Source organism: Oncorhynchus kisutch, linkage group LG11 (assembly GCF_002021735.2).
Source record: "Oncorhynchus kisutch isolate 150728-3 linkage group LG11, Okis_V2, whole genome shotgun sequence".
Taxonomy (NCBI): Eukaryota; Metazoa; Chordata; class Actinopteri; order Salmoniformes; family Salmonidae; genus Oncorhynchus; species Oncorhynchus kisutch.
The window spans coordinates 15,549,621-15,560,947 of NC_034184.2; positions in this window are offsets into that span (position 1 = coordinate 15,549,621).

An 11,327-nucleotide genomic window follows, 5' to 3' on the forward strand; every position below is an offset into this window, starting at 1 on the left:
TGGCTGTGTTGCATGGGCAGCTCTTGGGCTAGTCTGTGTAGAGTGGACAGCACTTAGGCTAGACTGTGTAGCACGGACAGCTCTTGGGCTAGGCTGAGTAGATTGGACAGCTCTTGAGGTTGGCTGTGTAGAGTGGACAGCTCTTTTGCAAGGCTGAGTAGAGTGGACAGCTCTTGGGCTAGGCTGTGTAGATTGGACAACTCCTGGGATTGGCTCTGTAAGGTGGACAGCTATTTTGCTAGACTGTGTAGAGTGGACAGCACTTGGGCTAGACGGTGTAGAGTGGACAGCTCTTGGGAAAGGCTGTGTAGAGTGGACAGCACTTGGACTAGGCTGTGTAGAGTGGATAGCACTTGCGCTAGGCTGTGTAGAAAGGACAGCTCTTGGGCTAGGCTGTGTAGATTGGACAACTCCTGGGATTGGCTCTGTAAGGTGGAGAGCTATTTTGCTAGACTGTGTAGAGTGGACAGCACTTGGGCTAGACTGAGTAGAGTGGACAGCTCTTGGGCTAGGCTGTGTAGAGTGGACAGCACTTGGGCTAGGCTGTGTAGAGTCGACAGCTCTCAGGATCGGCTGTGAAGCACAGACAGCTCTTGGGCTAGGCTGAGTAGATCGGACAGCTCTTGGGATTGGCTGTGTAGAGTGGACAGCACTTTGGCTAGGCTGTGTAGAGGAGACAGAGCTTGGGCTAGGCTGAGTAGAATGGACAGCTCTTGGGATTGGCTGTGTAGAGTGGACAGCTCTTTTGCAAGGCTGAGGATAGAGGACAGCTCTTGGGCTAGACTGTGTAAAGTGGAAAGCACTTGGGCTAGACTGTGTAGAGTGGACAGCACTTGGGCTAGGCTGTGTGGAGTGGACAACACTTGGGCTAGGCTGTGTAGAGTGGACAGCACTTGGGCTAGGATGTGTAGAGTGGACAGCTATTGGGCTAGACTGAGTAGAGTGGACAGCTCTTGGGCTAGGCTGTGTAGAGTGGACAGCACTTAGGCTAGGCTGTGCAGTGTGGACAGCTCTTTCGCAAGACTGTGTAGAGCGGAGAGCTTTTGGGCTAGACTGTGCAGAGTGGACAGCTCTTTGGCTAGGCTGAGTAGATTGGACAACTCTTGGGATTGGCTGTGTAAAGTATACAGCTATTTTGCAAGGATGAGTAGAGTGGTCAGCTCTTGGGCTAGACTGTGTAGAGTGGACAGCACTTGGGCTAGACTGTGTAGAGTGGAAAGCTCTTTTGCAAAACTGTGTAGAGTTGACAGGTCTTGGGCTAGGCTGAGTACAGTGGACAGCTCTTGGGCTAGGCTGTGTAGAGTGGACAGGACTTGGGCTAGGCTGTGTAGAGTGGACAGCTCTTGGGATCTGCTGTGTTGCATGGACAGCTCTTGGGCTTAACTGTGTAGAGTAGACAGCTCTTAGGCTAGGCTGTGTAGAGTGGACAGGTCTTAGGCTAGACTGTGTAGAGTAGACAGGACTTGGGCTAGGCTGTGTAGAGTGGACAGGTCTTGGGCTAGGCTGAGTAGAGTGGATAGGTCTTGGGCTAGGCTGTGTAGACTGGACAGGACTTGGGCTAGGCTGTGTAGAGTAGACAGAGCTTGGGCTAGACTGTGTAGCACGGACAGCTTTTGGGCTAGGCTGAATAGATTGGACAGCTCTTGGGATTGGCTGTTTTGCATGGACAGCTCTTGGGCTAGGCTGTGTAGAGTGGGCAGGTCTTAGGCTAGACTGTGTAGCACGGACAGCTCTTGGGCTAGGCTGAGTAGATTGGACAGCTCTTGGGATTGGCTGTGTGGAGTGGGCAACACTTGGGCTAGGCTTTGTAGAGTGGACAGAACTTGGACTAGGCTGTGTAGAGTGGACAGCACTTGGCTAGGCTGTGTATAGTGGACAGCTCTTGGGCTAGGCTGTGTAGGGTGGACAGCTCTTGGGCTAGATTGAGTACAGTGGACAGCTCTTGGGCTAGGCTGTGTAGAGTGGACAGCTCTTGGGCTAGACTGAGTACAGGGGACAGCTCTTGGGCTAGGCTGTGTAGAGTGGACAGCACTTGGGCTAGGCTGTGTTGAATGGACAGGACTTGGGATATGCTGTGTAGAGTGGACAGCACTTGGGCTAGGCTGTGTAGAGTGGTCTGAGCTTGGGCTAGGCTGTGTAGGGTGGACAGCTCTTAGGCTAGACTGTGTAGCACGGACAGCTCTTGGGCTAGGCTGAGTAGATTGTACAGCTCTTGGGCTAGGCTGAGTAGAATGGACAGCTCTTGGGATTGGCTGTGTAGAGGGGACTGCTCTTTTGCAAGGCTGTGTAGACTGTACAGCTCTTGGGCTAGGCTGAGTAGACTGTACATCTCTTGGGCTAGGCTGAGTAGAGTTGACAGCCCTTGGGCTAGGCTGTGTAGAGTGGACAGCTCTTGGGAAAGGCTGTGTAGAGAGGAAAGCTTTTGGACTAGGCTGTGTAGAGTGAACAGCCCCTTCTACTGTCTCTGAGTTTATCCCTCAACACAGTCTCAGGTGATTGCACTAATTGCAAGTCGTTCTGGATAAGAGCGTATGCTAAATGACAAAAAAAATGATATGTAATGTAGAATTGGAGACAGGGTTTTAAAGGTGCATAATTACATGATTCATTGACTTTGATTAGTTTAGCATCATTGTCAAATTGGTGACAGTCTGGAGAGGTGCTAATGATGGGAGAGAGCTGACAGAGACAATTATAATTAGGCTACACCAAACACCACTTTTTCACAGACCAGCAACTGCTCTCCTCTCCCGTAAGATGACGCAATTTCACAAAAATACCTCACACGCCAACGACACGGCAACACACAGGGGGAGATGTTTAAGTATTCACTGTTAATTGACTCATTTGTTCATTCATCATATATATATATATATATATATAAAGAGAGAGAGCGAAACTGAAAGAAGGGTGAAAAACTTGGGTAAGAAAGTTTGGGAGCGTAGTTGTCGTTGAGCGGAGCTGTCTGTATTAGAACAGACAATGGCAGTAATGAAAAGAGGATAAAGCGTCTGGAGACAGTCACGCTCGCGCACACACACACACACACACACAAACACACACACACACACACACAAACACACACACACACACACACACAAACACACACACACACACAGTCCATGCCATGCCTCCCATCTCTCTTGTCTCCGAACTAAAAGCCTCTCGTCACCACTGACAACTACAGCGATTGATATTGATTAAGTCGGCACAGCAGACATCCAGACGGTCTAGTCACAGGGTCACTATTATGATGAATCCTCTGTTTATTTTTCTATTATCAGAGAGAGAGAGAGAGAGAGAGAGAAGAGGGAGAGTGACAGAGAGAGTGACAGAGAGACTGACAGAGAGAGTGACAGAGATCGAGACAGTGAGAGAGTGAGAGAGTGACAGAGTGAGTGAGAGAGTACAGTGAGGGAATGCAAGAGAGAGACAGAGAAAGAGACAGTAAGAGAGAAATAGACAGTAAGAGAGAAAGAGAATTGAATTGAGAGAGAGAGAGAGAGAGAGAGAGAGAGAGAGAGAGAGAGAGAGAGAGAGAGAGAGGGAGGTGAGACAGGGATGCAGCTTAAGCCCCAACCTCTTCAGCAAATACAGTGCCTTGCGAAAGTATTCGGCCCCCTTGAACTTTGCAACCTTTTGCCACATTTCAGGCTTCAAACATAAAGATTTTTTTTTGTGAAGAATCAACAACAAGTGGGAAACAATCATGAAGTGGAACGAAATTTATTGGATATTTCAAACTTTTTTGAAAACGTTTTTTTTAAATTGGGCGTGCAAAATTATTCAGCCCCCTTAAGTTAATACTTTGTAGCGCCACCTTTTGCTGCGATTACAGCTGTAAGTCGCTTGGGGTATGTCTCTATCAGTTTTGCACATCGAGAGACTGAATTTTTTCCCCATTCCTCCTTGCAAAACAGCTCGAGCTCAGTGAGGTTGGATGGAGAGCATTTGTGAACAGCAGTTTTCAGTTCTTTCCACAGATTCTCGATTGGATTCAGGTCTGGACTTTGACTTGGCCATTCTAACACCTGGATATGTTTATTTTTGAACCATTCCATTGTAGATTTTGCTTTATGTTTTGGATCATTGTCTTGTTGGAAGACAAATCTCCGTCCCAGTCTCAGGTCTTTTGCAGACTTCATCAGGTTTTCTTCCAGAATGGTCCTGTATTTGGCTCCATCCATCTTCCCATCAATTTTAACCATCTTCCCTGTCCCTGCTGAAGAAAAGCAGGCCCAAACCATGATGCTGCCACCACCATGTTTGACAGTGGGAATGGTGACCAGAGCAACTTCTTCCACATGTTTGGTGTGTCTCCCAGGTGGCTTGTGGCAAACTTGTTGTTGATTCTTCACAAAAAAATACAGTTTTATATCTTTATGTTTGAAGGCTGAAATGTGGCAAAAGGTTGCAAAGTTCAAGGGGGCCGAATACTTTCGCAAGGCACTGTATATCAACAAATTGGCACTAGAACAGTCTGCAGCACCCGGCCTCACCCTACTAGAATCTGAAGTCAAATGTCTACTGTTTGCCCGATGATCTGGTGCTTCTGGCATCAACCAAGGAGGGCCTACAGCAGCACCTAGATCTTCTGCACAGATTTGGTCAGACCTCAGTCCTGACAGTAAATCTCAGTAAGACAAAAATAATGTTGTTCCAATAAAGGTCCAGTCGCCAGGACCACAAATACAAATTCCATCTTGACACCGTTGCCCTAGAGCACACAAAAAACTATACATACCTCGGCCTAAAAATCAGCGCCACAGGTAAAATCAACAAAGCTGTGAACGAGCTGAGAGACAAGGCAAGAAGGGCCTTCTATGCCATCAAAAGGAACATCAAATTTGACATGCCAATTAGGTTCTGGCAAAAAATACTTGAATCATTTATAGAACCTATTGCCCTTTACAGTTGTGAGATCTGGGATCCGCTCACCAACCAATAATTCACAAAATGGGACAAGCACCAAATTGAGACTTGGCATGCAGAATTCTGCAAAAATAACCTGTGTACAACGTAAAACACCAAATATTGCATGCAAAGCAGAATTAGGCCGATACACGCTAATTATTAAAATCCAGAACACAGCTGTTCAATTCTACAACCTCCTAAAAGGATGTGATTCCCAAACCTTCCATAACAAAGCCATCACCTACAGAGACATGAACCTGGAGAAGAGTCCCCTAATCATGCTGGTCCTGGGGCTCTGTTCACAAACACACCCCACAGAGCCCCAGGACAGTGTCACGACGTTGGCCTGTGGGTAAGGTTTATGACCCCCCATAAATACCTTTCTCCATTTCCTCTCTCTTGACTCTACAGAAGGACTCTTTAAAAGCCTTTGTTAAACATAGAGAGTCTGGGAACATCAAAAGGTGGGGGGAAAGGAACCATATTTCAGTAATCCAACCAGTTGAAAATATGTGTTGGTTCTTAATGAATATGATGCCAGATCAGTTGGCGTCTGAGACATTATGACTGATGACAGGATGACATAAACTGTATCTTGGAAAGTCTACACATTGTAGTTATCAGATTCACATGTAATGGTTGTGCAATTGAAATGTTTAAATATGAAACTATTTGTGAAAAGATTAAATGTAATTTTAGCTTCTAAATGAGAGAATTGGGTTTTCATAAAGTTAAAACTCTGCTCACTCAGTGGCCTGCCCTGCCGCCCATAGCCTAGTGGTTAGAGTGTTGGACTAGCAACCGGAAGGTTGCAAGTTCAAAACTCCCGAGCTGGCAAGTCTGTCGTTCTGCCCCTGAACAGGCAGTTAACCCACTATTCCTAGGCGGTCATTGAAAATAACAATTAGTTCTTAACTGACTTGCCTGGTTAAATAAAGGTAAAATAAATAATTTAAAAATAAATGTGAAGAGACATTGGTTATAAACTAGGAAACACGCCCTTCTCTCCCCTCCTATATAAAGCCCTTGACGAAAATGTAACTTTCTGTTCCGAGGACGATAGGACACCGGCCCATACGTTAAAAGGACTAACATGTCAACTACAGAACTAAGCCAACCTCAGCGTGAGCTTTGGTTGCGAATGGTATGAACTTTGAACTCTTATTCACTAAAGAAATGAGACATCCTAGCCATTGAGTTAGCAACCGCAGCTGTAAACGTGGGCTAGGTAAGGACGGACGACATATTCAGTCTATCACACAACGATGATACTACAACGTATCCAGTTTACCACCAGAGACACTCTTCAAAGGACAAGGAAGATCTCTGTTGGGCAACACGGCCTTCCATCTACAACCAACCTTTTGAAGCGCAGCTCAGAGTAAATATTTTTTGCATTTTCCTTTTCCAAATGGCCGGTTATTTAGAATGCACAAGATTCTGTATTTACGATAGCATAGCTTCTCCCTTTGTTCTTCAGTCCTCCCGCGCTTTCATTCAAGCCCAACCCCCTCTCTTTATGTAACCAGCCGTCATACAGGTTCCATCCCCCAGGGACGTTTTCTTCTAGGACATAATTAGTAATCAATGTATGATCGATTCTGTGTTCATGTAATTCTGTGTGATTATTTAGGTATTTAGTAAATAAATAATTAAACCAAAGTTTGTATTGCTGATTCAACTTGTTAGCCAGGGTTCGTGAAACCAAGAATTTACAACTTTCAGATGAGACTGAAACAAGGTGACGATTGAATATTGACTGCTATTGATGTAAAAGATTACCAGGTCTTTAAGAGTTTATTCAGAAGATAACAGCTCTAAACATTATTTTGTGGTGCTTAATCAGGTAATATCAATTGCAGAGAAATTATTTTATAGAATAGCATGTCATATCACTTAGCCAAAGACACTACATCAGCAACACAATTAGACCCAACCAAATCATGGGAAAACGAAAATATAATTACTTGACACATTGGAAAGATTTAACAAAGAAACACAGCAAACTAGAATGCTATTTGGCCCTAAACAGAAAGTACATTGTGGCATAATATCTGACCACTGTGACTCACCCAAATTTAAGAAAAGCTTTTATTATGTACAGACTCAGTGAGCATAGCCTTGCTATTGAGAAAGGCAGACCTGGCTCTCAAGAAAAGACAGGCTATGTGCACACTGCCCACAAAATGAGGTGGAAACTGTGCTGCACTTCCTAACCTCCTGACAAATCCATGATCCTATTAGAAAGACATATTTCCCTCAGATTACACAGAAAGAATTCAACAAAATAAACCCAATGTTGATAAACTCCCATACAGTTGAAGTAGGAAGTTTACATAGACTTTGGCTGGAGTCATTAAAACGTGTTTATCAACCACTCCACACATTTCTTGTTAAAATAAAATAATGTCATAGCTTTAGAAGATTCTGATAGGCTAAATTACATCATTTGAATCAATTGGAGGTGTACCTGTGGATGTATTTCAAGGCCTACCTTCAATCTCAATGCCTCTTTGCTTGACATCATGGGAAAATCAAAAGAAATCAGCCAAGACGTCAGAAAAAATTGTAGACGTCCACAAGTCTGGTTCATCCTTTGGAGCAATTTTAAAATGCCTGGAAGTACCACGTTCATCTCTACAAACAATAGTACGCAAGTATAAACACCATGGGACAACTCAGCCGTCATACCGATCAGGAAGGAGACGCGTTCTGTCTCCTAGAGATTAATGTACTTTGGTGAGAAAAGTGCAAATCACTTCTAGAACAACAGCAAATGACCTTGTGAATGTGCTGGAGGAAACAGGTATAAAAGTATCTATATCCACAGTAAAACGAGTCCTATATTGACATAACCTGAAAGGCCGCTCAGCAAGGAATAAGCCACTGCTCCGAAACCGCCATAAAAAAGCCAGACTACGGTTTGCAACTGCACATGGGGACAAAGATCGTACTTTTTGGAGAAATGTCCTCTGGTCTGATGAAACAAGAATAGAACTGTTTGGCCATAATGACCATCGTTATTTTTGGAAGATAAAGGGGGAGTCTTGCAAGCTGAATAACACCATCCCAGCCGTGAAGCACGGGGTTAGCAGCATCATGTTGTGGGGGTGCTTTGCTGCAGGAGGGACTGGTGAACTTCACAAAATAGATGGCGTCATGAGGGAGGAAAATACGTGGATATATTGAAGCAACATCTCAAGACATCAGTCAGGAAGTTAAAGCTTGGTCGCAAATGGGTCTTCCAAATGGACAATGACCCCAAGCATACTTCCAAAGTTGTGGCAAAATGGCTTACGGACAACAAAGTCAAGGTATTGGAGTGATCATCACAAAACCCTGACCTCAATCCTATATAAAATGTGTGGGTAGAACTGAAAAGGCGTGTGCGAGCAAGGAGGCCTTCAAACCGGACTCAATTACACCAGCTCTGTCAGGAGGAATGGTCCAAAATTCACCCAACTTATTGTGGAGAGCTTGTGGAAGGCTCCCTGAAAGGTTTGACCCAAGTTAAACAATTTAAAGGCAATGCTACCAAATACTAATTGAGTGTATGCAAACTTCTGTCCCACTGGGACTGTGATGAACGAAAGAAATGCTGAAATTAATAATTCTCTCTACTATTATTCTGACATTTCACATTCTTAAAATAAAGTTGTGATCCTAACTGACCTGAGACAGGAAATCTTTACTAAATGGTCAGGAATAGTGAAAAACAGAGTTTAAATATATTTGGCTAAGGTGTATTTCAACTTCCAACTTCAACTGTATCTATTGGGTGAAATACCACAGTGTGCCATCACAGCAGCAAGATGTGTGACCTGTTGCCACAAGAAAAGGGCAACCAGTGAAGAACAAACACCATTGTAAATACAACCCATATTTATGTTATTTTCCATTTTGTACTTTAACTCCTTGCACATTATTACAACACTGTATATATAACTAATATTACATTTGAAATAATCTTTATTGTTTTGGAACTTATTTTTGTGTAATGTTTAATGTAAATTGTTATTGTTTATGTCACTTTTGTTTATTATCTACTTCACTTGCTTTGGCAATGTTAACATATGTTTCCCATGCCAATAAAGCCCATAAATTGAATTGAATTAAGTTGAATTGAGAGAGAGAGAGAGAGAGAGAGAGAGAGACAGAGAGAGAGAGAGAGAGAGAGAGAGAGAGAGAGAGAGAGAGAGAGAGAGAGAGAGAGAGAGAGAGAGACAGAGAGAGAGAGAGAGAGAGAGAGAGAGAGAGAGAGAGAGATAGGGAGAGGGAGAGGGGCAGTAATTGGCAGGAAGGTTTCAGATGTCTGTTTGTTCAACCTTTCCTTTTTACAGGATGTTGTCTTTCATGTGGAAGCCTCATAAAGAGAAAGACTAACTGTAGCCTGAAAACAAATTAGGTGAACAAACAGACACATTTCAGGAAAACCTCTTTCCCTACACAGCACATTCTTCAGTGTAATGCCTTATTCAAATGTTTCCCAGAGTGCATTGCCTTTTGAGTAAATTGTAGAGTTACCACCCATGACTGTATTTCTTTGTGATAGAGACATGGTTGTTGCATTCATTAATTTGTGTTCCTGTGGACTTCACCAAGTCAACTCCTAAGTGAATATGTTATCATTAAAATAAATGTAAATGTGTTTCTATATATGTTTGTGCATGTACATGGATTGATTCATCTTATGCTAGACAAAAATAAATAACGTCAACTTTTCAAAAATAATCAAATGAGTTTGTTTGATCCAGTTGAAATGCCTTTAGTAGACTCCTCACAATGTTCCTACCCCTGGCACTCGTTCTGCAGGTTGCAGGTGAATACAAGTTCTAACTGTTGGATATCCTAACTCTGGCTGGATTCCAATAGGAATTCAACATCACTTTGCAAACCAGTATAATCTGACCTGCAGGTAAAGTAGAGTTGAAAAAGTATGGTAACTTTCCCCCAATTCCCAGGTTTTACAGAAATCCTGGTTAGAAGTTTCCTGAAAACATTACCTGCAGGTCAGATTATGCTTGTTTGCAAAGTGATGTGTAATCACTTGTCCCCCATGTATGCTGGTTTTCAACCCTACTTGCAGGCCTGGTGTGGCCTGAGGTATGAACTGGGGTACAATTATGCACTTATATCTAAAGGTACAAAGGATGTCCTTACTGGGCACAACTACAGTGACAAGTGTTTGTACCCCTTTAGGTAGAATCTAAACCTTTTTCCTGAGAGTGTGATACAATGGCTTGAAAGTCATGGTTTGCATGCCACATCAGGCCTGCCAGTCATATTATGCCGGCTTGCAAGGTCATATGTAATTCCTACTGGAATTCAGCCTGTGTGGGGATATTTAACAATCTGTATATCACCCACAATCTGTATTCCCCATTGCTGCCAGAGTTGGGAAGACTATGAGACTACCCAAAGCATGAGAGCTATGAAACTACCTAAAGGATTTCACAAAACATTTCAGGAACAGGTGCAAGAAATCCAAGTAAAATATTTGATTAGTTTAGAAAATGTTTGTAATTTATATTTTAGTAACATAAGTTTAATTAATTAATAAGCCAATAAATGTACATGCACAAACATAGATATTGAAACAAACAATTATACCAATCAATCTGCAATAGAGCATGCTGGGAAATATGATAATGATGGGTGTGGTTTTGGTTCAAAGTGATGCGTATGAGCTTCAGGCCCCTGTATTGGGGGTAATAGAGTAGGCCCTCAAAATAAGGTATTGTGTGGAGATTATAATTTCTTTCATGATAACATATGCGCTTAGGATCTCACTTGGTGAAGTCCACAGGACTGAAAAAGGATTAATGCAACAAACATGTCTATGTCACTAACAAATACAGTCATGGGTGGTAACTCTACAATTTACTTGAAAAGCAAAACACTCTGGGAAATATTTGAAAAGGGCTTTACACTCTACAGTGTGTTAATTTAACACTGTTACGGAGTGTACTGAATATGGATCCACAGACTCCACACTTTTGGTGTTGATTTAACACTCTCAGTTGTACATATATATATTTAAATACACTGGAAATGTTGCTGTGTACTAGTAGTAAAAAGAGCAGTGATGTAAACTCCATTTCAGGGGCAGAATCAGTTTCTCAGTATATATTCCTTCACTAGAGCACCAGTCCATCTCACCATGTCTAGTTGCCTCAATGTCGTCCATCCCTACTGTGTGTGTGTCCTCTCTCCTCCTAATATATATGACCATCCTCTCAGAAGCCAATTCTCCTGATAACCACCACATTCCAGACTTCCATTAGGCTCTGGTAATGCAGCCTTTGACCATCTGTCAGACCCCAGACTGCTGGTGATAAACTTCTCCATCGCTCTCTCTTGCTCTTTGATTTTTCTAGCTCCCTCTTTTCATTAATCTGTTTCCCTGAAGATGG